Source organism: Mesoplodon bidens (assembly GCF_964165515.1).
Source record: "Mesoplodon bidens genome assembly, chromosome: 6".
In the NCBI taxonomy this organism is placed as follows: Eukaryota; Metazoa; Chordata; class Mammalia; order Artiodactyla; family Ziphiidae; genus Mesoplodon; species Mesoplodon bidens.
In genome coordinates, this window is record NC_138162.1 from 42,980,733 (window position 1) to 43,006,813 (window position 26,081).

Here is a 26,081-nt window from a genome sequence, read left to right on the forward strand (position 1 = left end):
TTGTGGCAGTACCATGCTGTCTTGATTACTGTAGCTTTGTAATATAGTCTGAAGTCCAGGAGCATGATTCCTCCAGCTCCATTTTTCTTTCTCAAGATTGCTTTGGCTATTCAGGGTCTTTTGTGTTTCCATACAAATTGTGAATTTTTTTGTTCTAGTTCTCTGAAAAATGCCATTGGTAGTTTGATAGGGATTGCACTGAATCTGTAGATTGCTTTGGGTATTATAGTCATTTACACAATGTTGATTCTTCCAATCCAAGAACATAGTCTATATTGCCATCTGTTTGAATCATGTTTAATTTCTCTCATCAGTGTCTTATAGTTTTGCGCATACAGGTCTTTTGTCTCCTTAGGTAGGTTTATTCCTAGGTATTTTATTCTTTTTGTTGCAATGGTAAATGGGAGCATTTCCTTAATTTCACTTTCAGATTTTTCATCACTAGTGTATAGGAATGCAAGAGATTTCTTTGCATTAATTTTGCATCCTGCTACTTTACCAGATTCACTGAGTAGCTCTAGTAGTTTCCTGGTAGCATCTTTAGGATTCTCTATGTATAGTATCATGTCATCTGCAAACAGTGACAGTTTTACTTCTTCTTTTCTGATTTGGATTCCTTTTATTTCTTTTTCTTCTCTGATTGCTGTGGCTAAAACTTCCAAAACTATGTTGAATAATAGAGATGAGAGTGGGCAACCTAGTCTTAGTGGAAATTGTTACAGTTGTTCACCATTGAGAACGATGTTGGCTGTGGGTTTGTAACATATGGCCTTTATTATGTTGAGGTAAGTTCCCTTGATGCCTATTTTCTGGAGGGTTTTTATCATAAATGGGTGTTGAATTTTGTCAAAAGCTTTTTCTGCATGTATTGAGATTATCATATAGGTTTTCTCCTTCAGTTTGTTAATATGTTGTATAACATTGATCGATTTGCATATGTTGAAGAATCCTTGCATTCCTGGGATAAACCCCACTTGATCATGGTGTATGATCCTTTTAATGTGCTGTTGGATTCTGTCTGCTAGTATTTTGTTGAGGATTTTTGCATCTATGTTCATCGGTGATATTGGCCTGTAGCTGTCTTTCTTTGTGACATCTTTGTCTGGTTTTGGTATCAGGGTGATGGTGGCCTCGTAGAATGAGTTTGGGAGTGTTCCTCCCTCTGCTATATTTTGGAAGAGTTTGAGAAGGATAGGTGTTAGCTCTTCTCTAAATATTTGATAGAATTCACCTGTGAAGCCATCTGGTCCTGGGCTTTTGTTTGTTGGAAGATTTTTAATCACACTTTCAATTTTAGTGCTTGTGATTGGTCTGTTCATATTTTCTATTTCTTCCTGGTTCAGTCTTGGAAGATTGCGCATTTCTAAGAATTTGTCCATTTCTTCTGGGTTGTCCATTTTATTGGCATATAGTTGCTTGTAGTAATCTCTTCTCTCATGATGCTTTGTATTTCTGCAGTGTTAGTTGTTACTTCTACTTTTTCGTTTCTTATTCTATTGATTTGAGTCTTCTCCCTTTTTTTCTTGATGAGTCTGGCTAATGGTTTATCATTTTTGTTTATCTTCTCAACCAGCTTTTAGTTTTATTGATCTTTGCTATTGTTTCCTTCATTTCTTTTTCATTTATTTCTCATCTGATCTTTATGATTTCTTTCCTCCTGCTAACTTTGAGGCTTTTTGTTCCTCTTTCTCTAATTGCTTTAGGAGTAAGGTTTGGTTGTTTATTTGAGATGTTTCTTGTTTCTTGAGGTAGGATTGTTTTGCTATAAGCTTCCCTCTTAGAACTGCTTTTGCTGCATCCCAGAGGTTTTGGGTCATCGTGTTTTCATTGTCATTTTTTCCTACGTAGTTTTTGATTTCCTCTTTGATTTCTTCATGATTTTGGTTACTTAGCAGTGCATTGTTTATCCTCCATACGTTTGCAGTGTTTCCAGATTTTTTCCTATAATTGATATCTAGTCTCATAGTGTTGTGGTCGGAAAAGATACTTGATATGATTTCAATTTTCTTAAATTTACCAAGGCTTGATTTGTGACCCAAGATATGATTTATCCTGGAGAATGTTCTATGAACACTTGAGAAGAGAATATATTCTGTTGCTTTTGGATGGAATGTCCTATAAATATCAGTTAAGCCAATCTTGTTTAATGTATCATTTACAGCTTGTGTTTCATTATTTATTTTCATTTTGGATGATCTGTTCATTGGTGAAAGTGGGGTGTTAAAGTTCCCTACTATGATTGTGTTACTGTCGATTTCCTCTTTTATGGCTGTTAGTATTTGCCTTATGTATTTAGGCGCTCCTATGTTGGGTGCATAAATATTTACAATTGTTATATCTTCTTCTTGGATTGATCCCTTGATCATTATGTATTGTCCTTCTTTGTCTCTTGTAATAGTCTTTATTTTAAAATCTCTTTTGTCTGATATAAGTATTGCTACTCCAGCTTCCTTTTGATTTCCATTTGCATGGAATATCTTTCTCCATCCCTTCACTTTCAGTCTGTATGTGTCCCTGGGTCTGAAGTGCGTCTCTTGTAGAGAGCATATATATTTGTCTTGCTTTTGTATACATTCAGCCAGTCTATTGGTTGGAATATTTAATCCATTTACATTTAAGGTAGTTATTGATATGTATGTTTCTATTACCATTTTCTTAATTGTTTTGAGTTTGTTATTATAGGTCTTTTCCTTCTTTTGTTTTTCCTGCCTAGTGAAGTTCCTTTAGTCTTTGTTGTAAAGCTGGTTTGGTGGTGCTGAGTTCTCTTAGCTTTTGCTTGTCTGTAAAGCTTTTAATTTCTCTGTTGAATCTTAATGAGATCCTTGCTGGGTAGAGTAATCTTGTTTATGTTTTTTTCCCTTTCATCACTTTAAATATGTCCTGCCACTCTCTTCTGGCTTGCAGAGTTTCTGCTGAAAGATCAGCTGTTAACCTTATGGGCATTCCCTTGTATATTATTTGTTTTTCCCTTGCTGCTTTTAATATTTTTTCTTTGTATTTAATTTTTGATAGTTTGATTAATATGCGTCTTGACGTGTTTCTCCTTGGATTTATCCTGTATGGGACTCTCTGTGCTTCCTTGACTGAATTAACTATTTCCTTTCCCATATTAGGGAAGTTTTCAACTGTAATCTATTCTAATATTGTCTCAGTCCCTTTCTTTCTCTCTTCTTCTTCTGGGACCCTTATAATTCGAATGTTGGTGCATTTGATGTTGTGTTAGAAGTCTCTAGGATATTTATATATATATATATATATATATATATATATATATATATATTCTTTTTCATATTCTTTTCTATTATGTTTTATTATAGGATATTGATCAGGAGGCAGAATCTGGGGGAAGGGTAAGGCCCAGGCCGTGGCCTTCATTGGGGTTTCTGTGGGAACGGCAAGGCAGGCAGGGTAAACAGTTTAGGCTTAGCCAATTTGAATAATGTCATCAGGATTCAATGTCTCTGGACTCTAGGGGTGGTCTCTAGTTGTCTGGTAACCTGCCCTGTGTTGGTTAGCGTGATTTAGGGCAGCAGAAATCTTGGTCTGGTTTGTGAGATTTAAAGGGCTAGGAAGAGGTATAGACTAACTGGGATTAACTGTTTTGCATATGAAAGACTGCTCCAAGCTGAGTCCTTTGTTATTTCTAACAACCTGGCTATTGCTGGAAAGGGCAGTCTCCTGAGGCCAGCCAAATATTTTAAGATCTCAAAACATCAGAAACTACAGATAAAGTAAAAACAAAACCTTGATTAATGTAAGCCCCTTATCCAGTTTTCAGACTTGAGTCTGCACAGACTTAGAGATTGAAGAGTAAAGGGGGGTCAGCTGCTCTAGAGGAAGAACCTGCTAGAGTTTGTAGTGTGATGCTTCTTCTGAGACTTCACCGAAGGCACCAGCAGATATTTATCGGGGCAAATGGATTGTGTAAATGAAAATACCCAAGCACTTTGGGGGTTATTGGACACTGGACAAAGCCAACACTGATTCCTGGATACAAACCATGGTCAAAATAGGGCTTAGGGGGAGGTGGAAAATAAGGAGAGCTTCTGTCTTAGTTCTTCTCTGTTGTATACTTGTTGAGACCTCAAACACACTTGGTGGTTATGTCCCCAGTTATATCTGTAATACACATGTCTGTTGTCAGAATTCCTATAATGGCCTTTTGTCCTGGAACAGTGGCTATTACGGTAGAAAGAGCAGAAAGGAAATCCTTACAAGTCTCTCTCACTGCCCAAGTAACAAACCAATACACTACCTCTGGAGTAAATTAGAGTTGAAGGCCATCATAAAAACCTAAAAGGTACAGAGATGAAAATCTTATTACATACCCACCTAACTAACTAATTTGGCTTCTGCTGAAGATGGTTTGTTGATTAAGAATAGTCACTTGCAGCTCTGTCCCAGATGGTGTCTCCTAATACAATCAATCAATGCATCTTCTAATTATAGGTATGCAACTATTAATACAGTGCAATCATTTTTTCTCACAGAACACAGCAAACTTTTTCTTAAAGAACGAGATAGCAAATACTTTAGGCATGTGGTGCCTTACGATATTTATGGCAACCACTCATCTCTGACACTATATTGCAAAAGCCACTGTAAACAGTGCATAAGTGAATGGGTATAGCTGTTTCCAGTAAAGCTTTATTTATAAAAACTGATAGCTAGACCCTGAGCACAGTTTGCCAACCACTACTCTATCTCAATAGCTAGAAAACACCAAAAATAATTTGCTCTAATCAGGATAGGACAGTGGTACATTATTACCAGTGACGCTAGGACAGGGGGTGTTTCAGTAATAAATGCACTGAAACCAGAACAAATCTCCTCCAAGATAAATTTGGCCCTAAGAGTCCATGAGTCTTACACAAATATTTCTACTCCTTTTTCATCATATCCCAAGGGTGAAGAAAGAGACACTACAATACCTCATTTGTTTATTAAGAGTCTCAAGCTTCCATCACAAGCTTAAAAATTCCAATTACTGACTTATCTCACATTATTGGGTGAAAGTTACATTGCATCAATATAATTAAAAGATTCAGTGACTTTCCCAAACAAAAAATTAATCTGATATGAGGTGACTCAGTAAGTTCACACCTAGAAACAAACTTTTAGCAACTCATTCTCCTAAAATTAAAATAATAAAGTTAGCACTTCACACCACATCCAGAATTCTTTTTCTGTGCTTTTCAATAGGGTAAAGATAGATCATAGTCATTCTGATATTTCCTCAGAGGACATCAGATATGCTTTCTTATTAGTAGACCTCAAGACTCAGGTTTGAATGGGGATAAAGTGGAGTTTTTATTTAGCTATGCATTTCTATTGATAAACTTCAGATATGAGAGTTTTGTTCTATAAAGGAATGCCCAGGCTATCACCGCCTTCCTAATAAATTTTGCCTGTTGAAATCTGATCTCTCCCCACACAGACATGCCACGGGCTCTGAATTACTGTGTGGCAATCCTATTAGGCACCGTAAAACTGCTAATGTGCCGTATTTAAACAGGCACAGTGGATTTCAGAGCCGCACAGTGATAGAAAGCAGAGCTGACAGCTGTGCCGTCAGTCATTTTTCTAGGCTGTACCCTGCAGCTGTTTACCATTATCACTTATTTACTGTTTAAAATAGAAGCTTTATAACCATAACTCAAAAGCCAACATAGCCACAAAGGGGAGAAACTGTCCCTTGAGATCTGGGGAAACTTTGTGGTTGGATATATGTTTAAGCTTATGTTGAGTACATCTCATTTCTCACTCCGAGTGACACTTAGTCGGACACATTAAAGTGATCAAGCTCACCGCAGAGTGACTAAATGGAAATGTACATCCCATTTTGCCTTCAAACTCTTCTCATGAAACTAAAGTGCTTAAATACCTAAGAGATATTTCCCGGATTCCAGAACTCAATGGCTATAGCTTAACTGGCTTAGCGTTCAGTCTTGGTCTTTATAACCTAATTAAGTTTGCTGAATGCTGGATCCTTCCACAAGAAGTGTTGTGTCAACCCAGTAAATTTTCCTCTTAAGCCAGTTTGTGGCAAAATGCAGCAAGAAAATTATACACAGAGAGAACGAGAGAGAGAGAGAGAGAGAGAGAGACAGAGTGCTGATAATGACAATAATTAAGGCTTGGTTTATGTATAAGCTGGCTTAGGAAATTTGAGCATTTCAGTCATTGTCATGACTGCTATAAGTCAACATGGGTGAAGAGGTGGTAGTGAGATCCATTTTTCTCATTAAAATCTCTCTGCCCTAGTCTAGCATTTTCTGAATATAAACTGGACCTCATATATGAATTGTTTTTGCAGGCTGACTTGTTAATGATGTAAACTGCGACTAGGTTATGGAACCTCAAGTAAAAGATAACTTCCCATTCATTGACCAAGGTAGGGCAAAGAGAAATGTTAATGGAAGAAAAATAGAGAGAAAATCTTCTCTTAATCTGCTCCAGAGCCAAAGAGCTTTGCCTGGTTTCTTTCAATGACAGGACTAGAAATGAAAGTGCACAAAAATTAAGGGAAATTCCATGGCATTATCAGACAGTCACCCTTGCTCAATCTATGTGAACTATAAGAATAAAATAGGGATTTGGGGGTTTTACATATAAAAATCAGCTGTTTGTTATCTGAAAAATTATTTGTGAATGGGTGAGACAAGGATTTATGGTATCTATTTTCTGTGAAATATAGTTTAAATTACCTTCTGTTTACACTTCAATGAGATATCTGTTTTGTTTTTCTCAATGGATTTAGTTGCCATCAGATGGTTTTCTTTTTTACTCTGAAACTTGAACTTAAAAAAAATTTAAAGATTCTCAAGAAATCTCTTGAAAGTTGAATATTTTTCAAATTAAATCTATGAATATTTTCAGAAAGAGGAAATTTACTTTGAAAAAAACTCAAATGAAATAAACATGTATAAATATCCAGAGTTTTAAAACACATTCTCATTTGATGACAATCTAACATACAGTTAGATAAATATTCAAGCTCTTTTGGGTGGGGTCTTGGGAAGCCACGAAAGAGGGAGGACTAGCGGATGGGAAGTTTTGTGCCTCACTTCCCAGAGCCTTGTCAGCACATTTCCTCTCATACTTCCTATGGTCTCGGGAGTAGAATCATTGCTGGCTAAGGAAAAGAGTATAGTTGCCACCCCTGTACTGAAAACAAACTTAAAAGTGTGGCCAAGGGCAATTAGGACTGTTGAGGGTGAAAGAGAACAGCAAGATGAGAGAGTAGTGGGGCCACAGCAAAAAGGAAGTCTCTGCCCCAAATTCAGCCTTTCTGTGGGCCAGGGCCCTCACACTGTTACCAAGTTCAAGTTCATACTGCTTGCAGCATGAAGGTCAGTAAATTGAGAGATGAGTTGTTAGGGGCAAGGAATAGCAACTTTATTCTGAAAGCCAGAAGATGGAGAAGATGGTGGACTAGTGTCCCAAAGAACCATCTTACCTCAGTTTGAATTCAGGCTTCTTTTATACTAAAAAGGGGAAGGGGTGTGGTTGGTTGTTGCAAATTTCTTGGTGTTGGAATCCTTTATACTTGTAGCTTTCCACCTAGATCAGGTCACGATGTTCCTGTAAACCTCCACCAAGACAATTATTCTTTGTTTTGCAACTTTTTATCTCTATATGAATGGAAAAATCTTATACCTTTAAAGGTCAGAGCCTTGAGAATGGGCTATCCTGTATATTTCAGGCTATAGGCAACATTCTTAACTTGTAGCAAAACAATAAAATGCAAATATTAAAGTAAAATAAACAGACCCATTATGGAGTCAGATTTGTTCTTCCCTACTGCAGCACATCAGATGTGCAGCCTTAGTGCTCCAGTAAGGACTGAAGTGATCACATGGCACGTCAGGACTCATGGATCCCATGGGCATGTGATCTACGACCTCTGTGCACAGAGGGTCAGAACCACTCTCGAGCCCATTTGTCTGCCTCCACACAGAGAGGTTCTTGGTTAGGCTGCAAAAATGGACCCAGGAAAACTTCTCCATCCTTGAGTGCCTTGGAAAGGTGACAGGACTCTCCCCTTTCACAGGCAAGAAAATTAAGGCCCAGAAAAATGGCACACACCAACCTAGCCAATGGGGATGAAGAGGACTATTTGGGGATTCTGAGTCCTAGCCAGAGGTGGCTAGTGGGGGACAGGGGCACATGGGGTGGCCCAGAATGTGTGGTGCCCTAGATTGGCTAAGACTCTTTGAATCTGTTTTCCTCTCTGGAAGTGTCTGAAGCTTGTCATTCTAGGAAGCCCAGAGAAAATAGCCTCGGAAAAGGCCTTGGATGAGGTTGGGAAGGTCCAGACCTGGGTCAAATTGCCTGATATTCTATCTCCAGATTCACTTCAGATGTCTCCCTCTCTGCTTCTGAAATGACTTTGACTGCAAATGGCTCTTGTGAGGTGCAAGGAGGTGTGCAGGTCCCTCTAGAACGTGACTGAGGTTTGGGCCATCCCTAATGTTTGTGGGGTCCCAGGCTAGAGTGAAAATGGCAGCCCAGCAGCCTAATACCTGTGTGCTCACAATGGAAACATGAAGCTACAAACTATAAAGTAAAAGACTGAAAATAAAATGAGTCAGGGAAAGATTTGGCTGTGGTCTATCTGTCATTGGTACTGTACTCCTGGGAAAGACATATCCTTCACATCTGCAGTGTGTAGATTAGCATTCCTCCACCCTGACTGCAAATAGGAATTACCTGGGGGCACTTATAAAAATTACTCTTGCCTGGGCACCAATCCAGGACAATTAAATACAAATATTGTGGGTAGAGTTTGTGTAAGACACTTAAAAAAAAAAAAAGACAGGGGATTCTAAGGTGCAGCCAAGAGTGATAACCTTTGGTCCATGAAAGAAGGTATTTGTTTGTCTTCTCAGAACACTTTTGGATCATAATATGTCAGATTCTATGAAAATTTCATTTCACTGTATCAAAGCTTGATTTGTTCATATGCTTCTCCCTGTAGCTAAATCATTCTGTATTTTAGGGCCACCTTCATACTCTAAAGGCCTTACAATTCTTTTGGAAGAAATACTGCAGGCTGATGCTCTGTTCTTCTAGTTTCACAGAATCTGTGTATACTTTTCTTGCCAAAATTCACTTCATCTACTTAACATCCAGCCTCTCTTAAGTCAATCAATATATTTTTTCCTCTCTAAAGTTTTTTTCTTATTCTGCCCTAAAATGCATTCCTCACTCCTGTCTGGCCAGGCTCCTCCTTGTTAAACTTAATCAATAAAATTCATTCATTTGTTTATTTGTGCATTGAACATATATTTCGAAAGGGTCCCATCTATGTTCACAGTTGTCTCTGAGGGTGATTTCAGATGCTTGATACACATATACATACACTTCATACCTGTCCTTCTAATTGCCTAGGATGTTAGTCTGCCAACTTCTGGAAGCAGAAAAATGGCTGTTACTGTCAGCTCAGAGATGTAGGGGTGGTGTTTTGGCAAAAGAACAAGAGCAGAGAGGTATTACTCTTCTGGATTCTTCTATGTTTTGTGTTAATTGGAAGTAACTTCTTAACTTCCATTCCCCTCTTGCTTTCTAAGAATTGGAGGAACAGTTTATCACAGGTCCATGAAGATTAATAAATAAGGGTCCAAGTGTCTTTGGAGTGGCAGCCTTTTGATTCTTCTGAAACCACAAAACTGGTTAATTCAAAGAAATCGTTGCTTGATTCAAAGAATTAAGATCAAGGGTGAGTTTGCTCCCCTCCCCATCTCAGCAAAACACCTTGAAATCCCAGTTTGGCTGTGCTCTACCAGATGGGTCTTGGGCTTTCATTGATTGTATAGCAAAAGCAGGAAGAGGGCTTCCCTGGTGGCGCAGTGGTTGAGAGTCCGCCTGCCGATGCAGGAGACACGGGTTCATGCCCTGGTCTGGGAAGATCCCACATGCCACGGAGTGGCTGGGCCCGTGAGCCATGGCTGCTGAGCCTGCGCGTCCGGAGCCTGTGCTCCGCAACGGGAGAGGCCACAACAGTGAGAGGCCCACATACCACCAAAAAAAAAAAAAAAAAAAGCAGGAAGAGCAGGAGCTTGGAGTGGCTCTGAATCTGCCAATACTGGGACCTAAGCTTTGATGATGCACAGTATTCTTGTTGGAAGAAGTGTTTTTATGGTTAAAGGCAATAAATCTCTTCTTCCTTAAGTGGCAGTTTGTTGGCATTACTTCCTTTGATTTTATTAAATTCATAAGAAGAAAAGCAAATCCACATGGTCTAGAGAAGAGAAACTTGGTTAACTGCTCAGACTTAGACTGGGAATCTTGAAAGGTACATAAGAATTAGGAGTTGAATACAACCTCTCCTACCATGAATATAATGTTAGCAACTGTGTACAGAGATGATACAAGAGAGTGAGACATATTTCCCAGTGAGCAACTTCATGTTGAGTGGGTGAAAAAAAGAAAACTGTTAGCAGATCATCTCAGAACATGGGAAGGGAGAAAATGAGGTGCACAGGGTACTTAGAGGTCAAAGGGCTGGGCACTTAGTCTGTTGTGTGTCTTGAACGATTAAGTGGATAGGTGAAGGGGTGGCAGTTGGGGGACAGGAAGGGTACCCATTCCTACTGAGTGCTCAATGTTGTTGCTTCTAGGACCTCTCACCTGACAGAGCAAGGCAATATATATGTGTATATATACTTATGTATATACACGTATCTGCAAATATTTTTAATGTAAACATCTATATCTATTCTAAACTAAACATGAGTTCCTAATGATGTCACCAACTCTAATTGACTGATACATGGACCAATCTATTCTCCTTCCCTCGTTTGTCCATAACCTCTCACTCTAACAGGGAGAAACCTGGCTCCCACCGTCTGCCAGTTATTTACTTAACTGTCCAATCCAGTACACATGTATAGTACTTTCAGGATTGTTAACTCATATCCTCATGAGAAACAACCTTGTCTACTAGAGTACAGTGCTGATGTACAGTTCTTTTGCCTTTTGTGTCTTAAAGACAGTACTCTTTTCCAAAGTGACTTAGGTCAGCATTTTCTCCCCATCCCTTTTAGTGAGGTTGTTACATACATTTTTAACACAGATTATTTTGTCACATTTGGTATTCTATCCTGGTATCCTCTGAAAACCTAAATGATTTTTTAAATATTTTCATATATTAAGACTCACTCTTTACACTATAAAGCTCTATATATTTTAACAAATTCATAGAGTCATGTATCTGTCATTGCAATATCATATGGAGTAGTTTCACCAGCCTAAAAATTCCCTGTATTTTATGTATTCAGCCCTCTCTTACCCTGCTCCCCTCCAGGAAACCTGGCAACCACTGATCTATTTACTGTCTCTGTAGTTTTGTCTTTTCCAGAATGTCCTAGAAATGGAATCATATAATATATAGCCTTTTCAGGCTATTTCCTTTCACTTAGCAATAAGCATTTAAGATTCATCTATGCCTTTGCATAGCTCGATAACTTATTCTTTTTTATTGCTAAATAGTAGTCCGTTACTTGGATGTACTAGCTTGTTTATCCATTCCCTATTGAAGGACATCTTGGTTGTTTCCAATTTTTGTAAAGTATGAATAACGCTGCTACAAACATTCACATGCTGGATTTTGTGTGGCTATAAATTTTCAAATCAATTAGGTAAATAACTAGGAGTGTGGTTGCTGGAATTCATGGTTAGATTATGTTTATCTTTGAATGAAATTGCCAAGCTGTTTTCCAAAGTAGCTATTTTGAATTCTTACCAGCAATGAATGTGAGTTCCTGTTGCTCTACATCCTTGCCAGCAATTAATATGTTTTTTTTTAATTTTAGCCTTTTTAGTAGATGTGTAGTTGTATCTCATTGTTTTAAGTTGCAATTCCTAATTACAAATGTTGAACTGTTTTTCACATAATTTATTTACCAGCCGTATATCTTTGGTGAAGTTTCTGTTCCAATCTTTTGCCCTTTTTAAACTGTATTATTTGTTCTCTTGTTGTTGAGATTTAGGAGTTCTTTGATTATTTTGGATATGAGTTCTTATCAGATATGTGTTTGCAAATATTTGTCACAATATTTTTTCAAAGTTTTGTCCTTTCATTATCTAAATAGTGTCTTGCATGGAATGACAGTTTTGAATTTTAATAAAATTTACTTACCACTTTTTTTCTTTCATGGATTGTGCTTTTGATGTTCTATATAAAAATGAGGTCACATATATTTTGCCACCTTCCAGAAGTTTTATGGCTTTGCATTTTACAGTTAGATCTATGATCTAAGTTGAGTAATTTTATTTTGTGAAACATGTGAAGTCTGTCTAATTTTACAGTTTTTACATATGAACATCTAATTTTTGTAGCACCATTTGTTGAGAAGATTATCTGTTCTCCAAACAATTGCCTTTGCTCATTTGTCAAAGATCACCTGATTATATTTATGGCAGTCTGGTTCTAGGCTCTCTATTCTGTTGTATTGATCTATGTGTCTATTATTTTGAGAATAGAATGCTATCTTGATTGCTGTCTCTTATAATAAGACTTGATATCAGGTAGTGTCAGTCCTCCAGTTTTATTGTTCTTTTTCAATATTATGTTGGTTATTCTAGGTCTTTTGCCTTTCCATACAAACTTTAGAACCAGTTTGTCAGTATCTACAAAATAATTTACAGAGATTTGGTTGGGATTATGTTTAATTATAGATAATTTGGTAAGAATTGAATTTTAACAATATTATGTCTTCCAATCCATGAACGTAGGATATATTTCCATTTATTTATATCTTCTTTGATTTCTTTCATCAATACTCTATAGTTATCTGTACATAGAATCTTACAATATTTTGTTAGATTCATGTCTATTTCATTTCTTTGTCCTAGTATAAATGGTATTCTGTTTTTAATTTCAAATTTCTTATTTAATTTTAATAAATTGTATCTTTCAAGGAATTTGTTCATTTAACTAATTTGTCAAATTTATTGGCATACAGTTGTTCACAATTGTTTTTACTATATTTTAAAATGTCTGTGGAATCTGGAATGATGTACTCTCTTTCTTTCATGAGTGAAATCTGTAATTTGTATTTTATCTCTTTTTTATTGATAAATCTAGATAGAGGCTTGTATTTTATTAATCTTGTCAAGAGACCTATTCTCAGTTTTGTTGATTTTCTATCATTTGTCTATTTTTTATTTCACTGATTTCTACTTTGCTTCTATTTTATTGTTTTGCTCCTTTTGCTTTAATTTTCTCTTCTTTTACTAGCTTCTTAAGATGAAAGTTTAGATCAGTGCTTTTAAATCTTTCTTTTGTCTTTTCTAGGTATTTCCCTTTAAGCATTGCTTTAGCTGCATTCCACAAAATTTTGATGTATTTTGCTTCCATTATCATTCAGTTCAAAATATTTTCTAATTTCCTTTGGAATTTCTTTTTTGATCCATGGGCTATTTAGAACTTTGTTGGTAAGCTTCCAGATGTTTAGGGATTTTCCTGATATCTTTTTGTTATTGACTTGTTGTATGAAAGATCATACATTTATTTGTTTTATTATTTTTAGAGAATATGCTTTGTATGAATTCAGTTCTTTAAAATGGATTGAGACCTTTCATGGCTCAGCAGCTGATCTATCTCATGTATATTCCATATACACTTGGAAAATATGTGAATTCCACAATTGTTAGGTGTAGTGTTCTATAAATGTCAATAAGCTTAAAATTGGCTAATAGTGTTGTTCAAGTCTTCTATATATTTATTAATTTTTAACTTTTTGTGGTTCTATAACTTTATTTGACAATCAACAGTTAGTTCTCATCCACGTTAAGTGTCTGTAGATTTTTGAAAGTGGTGACAGGTATATAGGTAACCAAGGTATAGAGCTCGTTTGGTGAATCTTCATGTTCATTATGTTTTCTGCACATGGGCATGAGATGGGACATTCCTTATTCCTTTGGCCCAGACTGCTTTGCTAAGCTTGGTGTCAATGCGTACATCTGGAGTTCTCATCTCCTTCATGGCAAATTTCAGGATTTCTTTGAGTGCCTGAGGGACACGTTGCTTGAAACTCACTCCATGGATGCTCTTGTAAATGTCGATAGTGTATTCTCTGGTCACCACCACATTGATGGCAGACTGGCCCTTCTTCTTCTCTCCACCCTTCTTTGTGGGAGTCATTCTGCTGGGCTCTGGTTGGAAAACAATCTTTAATATATATGTTTTAATCAATTACTGGAAAAGAAATGTTAAAATCTCCAATTTTAATTGGAATTTGTCTTTTTCTCCCTTAGCTCTGTCAGTTTTTGCATTATTTTGAAGCTTTGTATTAGATGCATACACATTTAGGATTGTTATGTTTTCTTAATAAATTGTTTATTGCATCGTTATGAAATGCCTACCATTATCTCTGGTAATACTCCTTATCATGAATTCTACTTCTTGTGATATTAATGTGGCCCCTACAATTTTCTTCTGATTAGTTGTTTGCATGGTATAATTTTCCCAATCTTTTATTTTTTAAGCTGTGTCTATACTTGAAGGCCATTTCTTGAAAGCAACATATAATGTGTGTTTCCTACTTGTCTAGTTTGAAGATCTTTACCTTTTAATTGTAGTTTTAGTCCACTCACAGTTGAAGTAATTATTGATATGTTTGAATTTAAGACCACCACTGCCTTGTCTGTTCTTTGTTCCTCTTTTCATCATTTCCTTCTTTTTAAATTAACCAAGGATTTGAAAAAGTTATTCCATCTTAACTTGTCCATTCGTTTTTAACTATTTTAGTGATTGCCATAGGGATTACAGTATGTGTCCTTATATTATCATAGTCTTCCTTGAATTAATATTATACTTCTTTAAGTATAATATAAAGAACTTATTATAGCATATTTTAAATGATCTCTCCCATTCTTAGTACTATTATTGTCTTTCATTTTACCTCTGCATTTTTATAAACCCCACAGTACATTTTTATGTACTTTGAATAGTAAATTGTATTTTTTTTTTTTTTTTTGTGGTATGCGGGCCTCTCACTGTTGTGGCCTCTCGCGTTGCGGAGCACAGGCCCTGGACGCGCAGGCTCAGCAGCCATGGCCCACGGGCCCAGCCGCTCCACGGCATGTGGGATCTTCCCAGACCGGGGCACGAACCTGCGTCCCCTGCATCGGCAGGCGGACTCTCAACCACTGCGCCACCAGGGAAGCCCGTAAATTGTATTTTTAAAAAAGAAATGAAGGCTTCCCTGATGGCACAGTGGTTAAGAATCTACCTGCCAATGCAGGGGACACAGATTCGAGCCCTTGTCCAGGAAGACCCCACATGTTGCTGAGCAACTTAACCTGTGTGCCACAACTACTGAGCCTGTGCTCTAGAGCTCATAAGCCACAAATGCTGAGCCCACGTCCCACACTACTGAAGCCCATGTGCCTAGAGCCCATGCTCTGCAAAAGGAGAGGCCACTGCAATGAAGAGCAGCCCCCACTCACCGCAACTAGAAGAAAGCCCATGCACAGCAATGAAGACCCAATGCAGCCAAAAATAAATAAAAAAAATAAAAAGAAAAAAAGAAATGAGAAAAATACTCTCTGTTTACCTACATATACATACTTCCTGACATGCTTCATTTCTTCATTTAGGTTTCTGTTTCTGATATCATCTCCCTTCAGCACAAAGAGTTTTCTCTTATATTTCTTTCTGCTGGGGAAAATTCTCTTGACAATTGTTTTTGTCATTTTTCCCCATTATTTTTAGAGAATATTTTCACTTGATATAGAATTCTAGGTCAACAGACTCTCTTTTTCCCTCTAGCACTTTAAAGATGCCTTGTCATTTTCTTGTGGCTTGTAGTGCTATGGATGAGCTGTCTGCTCTCATTCTTCTCATTGTTCCTCTTTAGAGAACATGTCTTTATTTTCTGGTTGCTTTTAAGATTTTTCTCTCTGTCTTTGGTTTTCAACAAGTTGAATATGATTTGCTTAGAATTTGTTAAGCTTCTTGGGTCTATCTGCTGGTATTTTTCATCAAATTTGGAAAAATATTTAGTTATTATTTCTCCAAAATTATTTTTACTCCCATGTTTCCTCTCATTTTGGATCATCTGTCTTACATATGTTAGACCACTTGATATAGTTTTACCATCACTGGTACTTCTACTTTTTTCTTTTTCTCACCCAATCACGGAGGCTTGGAATACTCTGCACTGGCTGCAAAAGCTTTCACAGTTAGAGTCAGGACCTAAAACACTGGAAAAGATAACACATAGATTTGGAGTCTCATTAAGGTGTAAGTAATCCCAGATGTTTTTATGAGGGTAAGCTATTGTGCGGAAGGATGAAGATGAGCTGAAGCTATTTTAGAGAGGAGATAGAAAGAGAAAAGGCAGGGAGTAAAGGAAAAGACCCTATGATTAGCAAAGATAAGCTTTGAGGATGTCACAAATTGGCTTCCTAGTGTTTATTTTCTGAGTGGTAAAGGAAGGAGTAGAAATATTTGACAAACAATCCTTTATATTGCCCACCCATTTCTGGTGAATAAGCTCAAAGAGGCAACTGAGCAAAGTTTGAGAGAGAAAGTGTATTTTCCACCTCCAATGCTCTCGTTTGGCTAACGTAGGATAGAAAAAGTGTTACCAGAAGAACTGATACCCTGACTTATTGTATCAGATGGGGACTTCTCTGGGTCTCCCAAGATTCACCCCTCTGTCGCGTCTCCTGCCTGGAGTCTCTTCAAAAATCTGTGGAAGACCTCCAGCAAGTCAGGTAGCAGTGACTTTTAAAGTTAAACAACATGTAGTCTATTTACGTTCTCTCATCAGGGTTAAATCAGAGCAATTAATGAAATCAACTGATATTTTTTTAACATCTTTCTTGGAGTATAATTGCTTTACAATGGTGTGTTAGCTTCTGCTTTCTAACAAAGTGAATCAGCTATACATATACATATATCCCCATATCTCCTCCCTCTTGCATCTGATTATTAATTAAATTAACTAGCTTAAGTTAATTAATTAAAATTAAATTGAAATGTAATTAAAATTTTCTCATTGGAGGGAAATTAAAAAAAACAAAAACAAAAACGTTGAGAAACTTTGCCTTGAGCCTCCTCAGATGACCCATAAGAAGGCTTGTTCGATGATGCTCCACAATTAATTTTAAAGAACTCCCAACCATGTTTTTGTCTTATAAAGTTGTCTTTTAAAGTTGTAGATACTTTTTCTTAAGCAAAGAGAGCCATAGAGTAGAAATGGCTGTCCAGCACATCTACATAGAGGGCCAGAGGCATCTAGCTTCAGACTCCCTGGAAAGGGTGGGAGCAGAAACATATCTTCTGCAGAATTCAAAGAGCCCAGTATTCAGCTGAGGGGTAGTCAGACCTGGGGTAGACCAGAAGCTGGAAGTGAGAGATGCAGTGGCAGCAACCATACTCAGCCTAATGTATGCCAGAGCAGATAGACCATGTCCAGTCCAGCCATGTAGAGTGTCCCAGCATTCTCACATCCTTTTGGACTGTACCTGCACCCGTAGTGGTAGGGTCAGAACTGGCTGTGAATTGAATTCGATTACATTTCCAGCAGGCGGCCCAGTGGAAACTCAAAATGGAAATAAAGTTCAGGTAAAGCAGAATATAGCACATCACATTTCTTATATCCCTGCATTTTCGGCCTGAGATTTTGTCTACTATGTGAACTTATGAAGAAACGCACATCCGATATTGTGATGTGGACAGAATACTGGATCCCCTATATTTCTTGAGAACCTGAAACAGCTGATGAGCAGAGCCACAGAAGAACATACACTGGGTATAGGTGGAAATTCTTACACGTGATATGGGTGCATAGGGATTGTTAACTTCCTCAAGCAAAAGCTAAAAATTCCAGTGTTGAATTGGCAGAGATGGTGGTCTTTCTCCAGGAATTTCTGCTGGCTGCCTCTTCTCTTTTCCCCACTTGTCATCTTTCCAGGTGGTAAAATCCTGTCTGAATTTTAGTGCTTAGCATTTTCCTTCATGAGCTGCTTGAATCCCAGAAAAAAAGCCCTGAGCACTGTAAAGTGAGCTCCCATGAATAATCCTTCAAAATTTTACTGCCAAATAAGATATTCAGTTCTGTGGGCTGAGTTAACCAGCTCTGCATAGATGACAATGATGGTCCAGGGCCTGTGTCAGCCCCTGCTGCCCTCAGTTTCTTACCCCCAGGAAGTTCCACTGGAGTCTTTGTAGTGTCAAAGTGTAATTTTTGGAAAGTTGAAAATCTAACTCTCATAAAAATATAGAGGAAGCTTGTATCAAAGATTTATTCAACTTAGTGAGGAAGCCAGTAAGAAAGAAGCTGATTCAAGGAGAATTTGAGAAACTGAGTATTTACACGCAATTAAAAAATGTTAGAATGAATTGCCAGGTTAGATACAAGACTTGTTGATACACTACAGGACAAATAAAGCCAAATCTTTATTTTATATCACAAACAGAAATCATTAATAGTTTTCTTGGACAGAAATCTATAAGTTATGAAACTTCATAAGACCTAATTACTAGACAACAAAATCAAACACAGGTATGTTCTCCTGGATAACTGAATAATCTTTTTGTCAGCTTATTAAGCCATGTCCCAGTATGACATTGAAAGGACATGCTTCCTCCCCATTTGCCTTATTTCCATGTTTTAGATAGTATATCTTAACAGCAACTCTTTGGAATGCTGGTGATAGTGTCTAGAACTTATCTCTGAGCTATGAGCCCTACTTAATCAGCATTTTTGGACATGAATATATATACATCAGAATTGAAGAAAACAAGCACATTGCAGGAGGGCTCTGGCTTGGAGAGGAGAAGGGGACCAAACGGGTGGTGTGGGGAATTAATTTTTTTTAAAAATTTTCTGTTGTTAAAAATTTTTTTAGTCACTGAGCTTCATGTGATTAGTACTTTGGATTCAAAAAAAGATTTTGGCTCTTTTTGAGTTAGGGTGTGGAGAAAAGGGAATCCTCTTGCACTGTTTGTAGGAATGTAAATAGATGTAGCCACTATGGAGAACAGTATGGAGGTTCCTTAAAAAACTAAAAATAAAATTACCATATGACCCAGCAATCCCACTACTGGGCATATACTCAGAGAAAACCATAATTCAAAAAGACACATGTACCTCAGTGTTCATTGCAGCACTATTTACAATAGCCAGGTCATGGAAACAACCTAAATGCTCATCAACAGATAAATGGATAAAGAAGATGTGGTACATATATACAATGGAATATTACTCAGCCATAAAAAGGAGTGAAATTGGGTCATTTGTAGAGCATGCATGGACTTAGAGACTGTAATTCAGAGTGAAATAAGTCAGAAAGAGAAAAACAAATATCATATATTAATGCATATATGTGGAATCTAGAAAAATGGTACAGATGAACCTGTTTTCAAGGCAGAAATAGAGACACAGATGTAGAGAACAAAAGTATGGACACCAAGCGAGGAAGAAGGGGTGGGATGAATTGGGAGATTGGGATTGATGTATATAAATTAATATGTATAAAATAGATAACTAATGAGAACATGCTGTATAGCACAGGGAACTCTACTTCATTTTGCTGTACAGTAGAAACTAACACAACATTGCAAAACAACTATACCCCAATTAAAAAAAAATAAAAAGGGAAAAGAGAGTGAAGAAAACAGGTTGCTTGAATTCTGGTTCAGCCACTGACTAAATGCATGACTTGATCAAGTCACCTAAGATTGCTGTAGGTGACAGCTGGTCTCCAAAGATGGCCCCCAGTGAACTCTGCCTCCACTTTAATACTCTCATGCAATCCCCTTCCAGGGTGGCTTGGACTGGCCCTGTGCCTCTTTTTTAAACAATAGAACATGGGCTAAGTGACACCACCTAAGCCTTGGGAAGCCCTGACAGCCTCTGCTTTTGTGGTCTTAGAAGTCAGCCTGTACATAAGAAGTCTGACTGTCCCACTGGAACGAGAGACCATGTGAAGGGGCCCTGGAGGGTGAGGGGCACGTGGGGAGGGAGATCTCAGTGGGAAGCTCTCCGGTTCCGGACATGTGAGCGATGACAGCATCCTGGACACTTCAGCCTACATGATGTTGAAAGCACTGGAGTTAAATGCCTTAAAAACAAGTAAACAAAAAACCATTTAAAACAAAGCTAAAGATGACATTGCCAAACAAAGGTAGACTGTGTGCAGGGCTTCCTGGTGGGAGGTGAGCTTACTGAGAAAGAAGGGGTTTAGGGAGGAAATTAAGATTAATTGCAATGTTCAAAAGTTGTGGCATATTCTTTTAAAAGAAACCAAAGATGCGTCATTTCTTGAGTTATTGCAAAGTTGTACAAATCACTGGAGAAGATGTCTTAGGGAAGAATCCTGTGTGATAGGTGGGGAGACCCCAGATAACCAAATAGGTCTTTTCCATCCCATGTGAATGGTTTTATAACTGCATAGCTGGGAGCTTGGAGTAAACCTGAAAATGAAAGAATTACTTAAGGATGAGATTTACTATAGCAACAGAATATTTGTCATCTAAGGAGACCTAGTTGAAAACAAGGCTTACAAGATTTTAAACAGAAACATACTTTATTTTCAATAGTTTCATGATTGTTTTAAAACATTTGAGTCTACCCTAAGATAAACCATACCCTCCATAAGTCTTGTCTTCAGAGTAATTTTTGAATTCAGAAGAGCTAACCTTTGAAAATATGTAATTCAATGTAAAGGAAACCTTAGCTTTCTTTACCTTGAATTCTTTAGAATAGTGAATTTTAGTATTTACTGACTTTGTAAATACTGAGCGTTTTCAAGTTCTCCAGTATGGTGTCAATAAAGAACATAAGTATCAAATGCAGCCTTAGATGTGGTTCTTAGTTTTCCCCCCCAAATTTGAAAATGTCCAACCTCAAGTGGTTTCTTTATGTACACTACTTGTTTCTGTGTTAGAGACTCTGTTTATGTCCTATGAGCGTCTACAGATCCCATGGGGTGCATGTTATGTCTCTCTTTTCTTGAGATCCAGGAGCAAGGCAGGAAAAGATTTCAACAGGTCCTGAAATAGGGACTGTTTTATATTACAGGGATATAGAAAATGAGAACAGAAGGTCATGGAACTGCATACAAGAAGAACAGCTGTTGCAAAAGAGATGCAAACACAAACTCTATTCTGAGCTGACTCTTCTTCTCAGCTCTCAGCACTTTTAATCTGGAAAGCTCTTCAGAAATCATTAAATCTCCATTCTGATAGCAAATAACAAAGATGGAAATAATATCCGATGTTGGAAGTAATCTTTTAAAACTGTCTAACATTATAGGTAAGGACTCTAAGGCTCATAGAAGTGAAGCAACTGGTCTAATGACTCATGATGGATTAATGGTAGAATTTGGAAAAGGGTGTGAATAATGTTCGGGAAACACTTAAGAAAATATTTTTCGGGCAGGGAAATCATGGACAATGTTTATGTCATGGCATTATTTGTTTCTGTATATTTGCCTAACTGCAAATTGTTTTGTACAAAAAAGCATTTAGGGGCTTTCAAACCATTAGGATTTTTTGACTCTGAGTTGAGAAAATAGACATAAAGGAAATTCTGTACATATGAAAATGAGTACATGGGTATCTCTTTTATAGCTAATTTTATTATATGATAGATTTATACACATAGTTCATAACAATAAAAAACTATTCTCTGTCTTACTTGATTATCACCATGTCATTTTTTCCCTAAAGGCACCACTTTGCTTCTATTTCTTCCACAATTTACACCTATGTTTCCATATAATATGCTATTTTATACCAATAGAAGCAGCACTATAAGCTAACTCTCATTAATTTTAGACATTATTTATTAACTTTCTATTGTGGCAATAGAAGATTTAGCTTAGTCCAAATGTTACTTATAATAGAACCTGAGATTGAATTTTTCAACCCCTGGTGAGTAGGGACATGGGATCAGATTTATTAGTTTTGAAAAATCAATGACATTTCTTTCAACCATGACATTTCTTGCAACTAAGTGTTGTGAGGAAGGTTCATGTCTGTCCCACTATTATTTGCACAGGTTGGAGTTCTTTACGGATGCAAAGTCACTTATGACCCACATCTTTTGAGATATGTATTATTCCTGTTTTCCAACATTCTATAATGAGCCTAATCCAAGGTTATATCCCGTGTAATTAGAAAAGCCAGGATTTAAACTCAAATCTCTTCGATTTCAAAGACTAATCTTTTCCTAATGTTTCATACTCCCCCTAAAAGAAAGTTTCCTTCCAACAGAACTTTCTGTGTACCTTTAGGTGCTGTGACTGCTGCTACCTTCTTCTTGCACAGGAAACTTTCAAAAAAAGAGTTCTTTGGGTCTTGAGGAGAAATATAGTGTCATGAATAGGTATGAGAGGAATAGAAGGGGGCACCTGGCATCTGGTGATGGGAGGAAAGGATCAGTTTCCCAAGTTGATTTTGTGAGAGACGAGGACAAAGCTGAGTTCAATAGGCAGCAGATCTCAAGCATTTTGCTCCTGGTGCAGGTTGATTTTCTCCCCAGAATCCTTTGAATCCAGCTGGTTGGGGAGAACTCCAGCTATAAGAGAGGTTTCTCCAATAAAGGAGAGAAAAATTCTTTTCGTGTTGTCCTGTATTTTCAGTAGCAAGGATGCAGAAATGCTATGATGGGCATTTGTTAGTGTTAGTGTAGCTGGAAGAATGAAAGTCACTTCTACTCTTTCCTTCTTCCCCAGACTGGGGAGGAAGATGGCCCTTGACTAAGAACGTGATTGCATTCCTTAAAAGAGCTATTTCAAAGTTTTGGCAGCATCTTTGGTCAGCTAAGGGAAGGACGATTGTGAAGTGTCTCTCAGTGACAGGCTGTTTTCAGCACCAGCAGGTCTGTGTGTATGTGTGTGTGTGTGTGTGTTTTAGTCTGTTTGATTGACTTAACAGTTACTTCTTGGGCAATCAGAAGAATGCAGAAGCAAAGCTGCAGCTCATATGGTGGAAAGACTTGGAAGAGCATGGTGCTTTGGGTACTTCTACCCACCAAATAATGAATATACGTTTGTTCTCTGTTCTGCTGGAAACCTCATGGTTTATGCTAACATAAATATTTGAGCATTGAGGAAATGTAGCTCTGTGAGGCCACTGGAAAAATTGAATGCTTTGGGTAAGGGGTGAGGTTTTCTATAATGTTAGTGGAAATTCACATGAGGATTAGAAGTTACTTTTGTAAAGAGGTACAAAATAGCAAGGTTAGGAACCAGAAGTATCCATGGAAGTTCTTTGTTAAGTTGTTGTTGTTGTTGTTTTTTTTTTGCCGTACTCGGGCCTCTCACTGTTGTGGCCTCTCCCGTTGCAGAGCACAGGCTCCGGACGTGCAGGCTCAGCGGCCATGGCTCATGGGCCCAGCTGCTCCGCAGCATGTGGGATCTTCCCAGATCGGGGCATGAACCCGTGTCCCCTGCATGGGCAGGTGGACTCTCAACCACTGAGCCACCAGGGAAGCCTCAGCTCTCTGTGCAGTTTTGACTTCTTGGGTGCTGTTTTCTTTTGACTAGCACGCCCCCTGCATTGGAAGCATGGAGTCTTAACCACTGGACCACCAGGGAAGTCCTGAGACAGTATTTTCAATAAGTGGTGCTGGGAAAATTGGACAGCTACATGTAAAAGAATAGAATTGGAACATTCTCTAATGCCACAAAATAAACTCAAAATGGATTAAAGACCTAAATGTAAGGCCAGAAACCATAAAACTCCTAGAGGAAAACACAGGCAGAACACTCTTTTACATAAATCACAGCAATACTTTTTTGGATCCCTCTCCTAAAGCAAAGTCAATAAAAATAAAAATAAACAAATAGGACCAAATTAAACTTAAAAGCTTTTGTACAACAAAGGAAACCACTGACAACTTGAAAAGGCAACCTATTGAATGGGAGAAAATATTTGAAATTGAGATAACGGATAAGGGCTTAATATCCAAAATATATAAACAGCTCATACAACTCAACATCAAAAACAAAAACAAAAACCAAAACAAACAACCCAATGAAAAAAAGGGCAGAAAACCTAAATATGCATTTTTTCCGAAGAGGAAATGCAGATGGCCAACAGGCACATGAAAACATGCCCACCATCACTAATCTTCAGGGAAATGCACATCAAAAATACGAGATATCACTTCACACCGATCAGAATGGCTATCATCAAAAGGAACACAAATAACAAATGTTGGTGAGGATGTGGAGAAAAGTGAGCCCTACTACATTTTTGGTGGGAATGTAAATTGGTGCAGACACTGTGGGAAAGAGTATGGAGGTTTCCCAAAAAACTAAAACTAGAACTACCACATGACCCAGCAGTTCCACTCCTGGATATATATCTGAAAAACAAAACCACTAATTTGTAAAGTTACATGCACCCCAATGTTCATAGAAACGTTATTTACATTTGCCAAGATATGGAAGTAACATAAGTATCTATTAACAGATGAATAGATAAAGAAGATATGATATATATATGTAACATTTTACATATATATAAAATGAAATACTCCTCAGCCATGAAAAAGAATGAAATTTTGCCATTTGCAGCAACATGGATGTCTTGGAGGACATTATGCTAAATGAAATAAGTCAGACAGAGAAAGACAAATACTGTATGATATCACTTATATGTGGAATCTGAAAAATACAACAAATTAGTGAATATGACAAAAAAGAAGCAGACACAGATATAAAGAACAAACAGGTGGTTACCAGTGGGGAGAGGGAAGGGAGGAGGGGCAATATAAGGGTGGGGGAGTAAGAGGTACAAACTATTATGTATAGAATAAGCTACAAGGACAAAACAGCGAATATAACCAATATTTTATAACTATAAATGGAGTATAACCTTTAAAAGTTGTGAATCATTATATTGTACACCTGTAACATATAATATTGTACATCAACTATAACTCAATAAAAATAAATAAATAAAATGCATTCCTCCATTAAAAAAAATAATGTGTGTTTTCTCTTGGTCTCAGGTCAGTCTTCAAATTGCTTCCTTATAGTGCTGACTTGGTGAGATAGCAAATCTTCTCTTCATGTCACCATGACCCCATGATCTATATTCTGGTAGTTGTCCTCATAAGACAGGAGAGGGACCTGGGCAGGGTTTCTTAAGGCTGAGACAGTCTTCATTTCCATGTGGACCCCCAGTGGGGACAGATTGGTGGCCCTGCCTGCACAGCTATGAGAGGGTCAATTCAGGGCTGAATATGCTTCTGCTTGGCTCCCTACTACACTCAAGAAGATTATTTCCCTTAAGAATTCAAGTCTCTCCATTTCTATCTTCCCTGTTATTGATGTCCTGACCACTCCTCTTGTCTCCTTTAAAATCTTTGATGTTTTTGTCATTTCTGTGAGTAAAAAACTAATTCTGGACTCTTCCTGTCTCATGTTATTCCTGACCATTGTTTGTGTTTTTCCAGTGGATGACTCACATCTGTTCCGTTACAGGGAGGAAATAATTCCTCAGGATATAATTGAAAGAATTTGGTGGATACAGAATGGGGTTGAAACAGATTAATATTTAGAAAGATTACCCCACTGCCCTGACATTATACAGACAGGATCTTTGCTCCATCACTTCTTTACAGGTGGGAGCCATTTACAATTCTCGATAAGAGAAGGTGATAGCATCACCTTGATAAACTGAAGATGTATCTAGAAAAACAAAGGAAGCCAAAAAATATGTAACAAGAAGGCACATCTGGGAAAATTCCCCATATATGTGCAATACCTTTGCTAAGTGTGCACAAGAGATCCAAATTTGTGATGTTGGCAGAACCCACATCTTGACCTCTGAGGCTAACATGTTTGGGTTACTACAGAGTTTGCAAGTCTAAGTTGCTCTAAGTTGGTACACTCTGGCTGCTGGCCAACCTTAAGTCTCAAGTCCAGACCTCTCAGTGACTGAGTACAGAAAACTCTTAATGCTTTGGAAGTGTTTCAAATCTTTCAGGCCATTAGGGGACTATTTTGTATTCTAAGAAGGATAATTTACTAAAACAAATTGTGATAGTATGAAATAGCTAATGCAGCTCTCCCAGGCAGTTTTTAATTTCTTATTCCCTAGCAGG

General features: G+C 37.6%; 1 pseudogene across 1 annotated transcript; it reads right to left on the reverse strand.

Annotated features, from left to right (window-relative positions):
* Window positions 1-13,779: 13,779 nt before the first annotated feature.
* Window positions 13,780-14,149, reverse strand: LOC308618930 (large ribosomal subunit protein eL31-like; annotated as a pseudogene). The gene has a single exon. The product of its transcript is annotated as a large ribosomal subunit protein eL31-like (transcript).
* Between the last annotated feature and the right edge of the window lie 11,932 nt (window positions 14,150-26,081).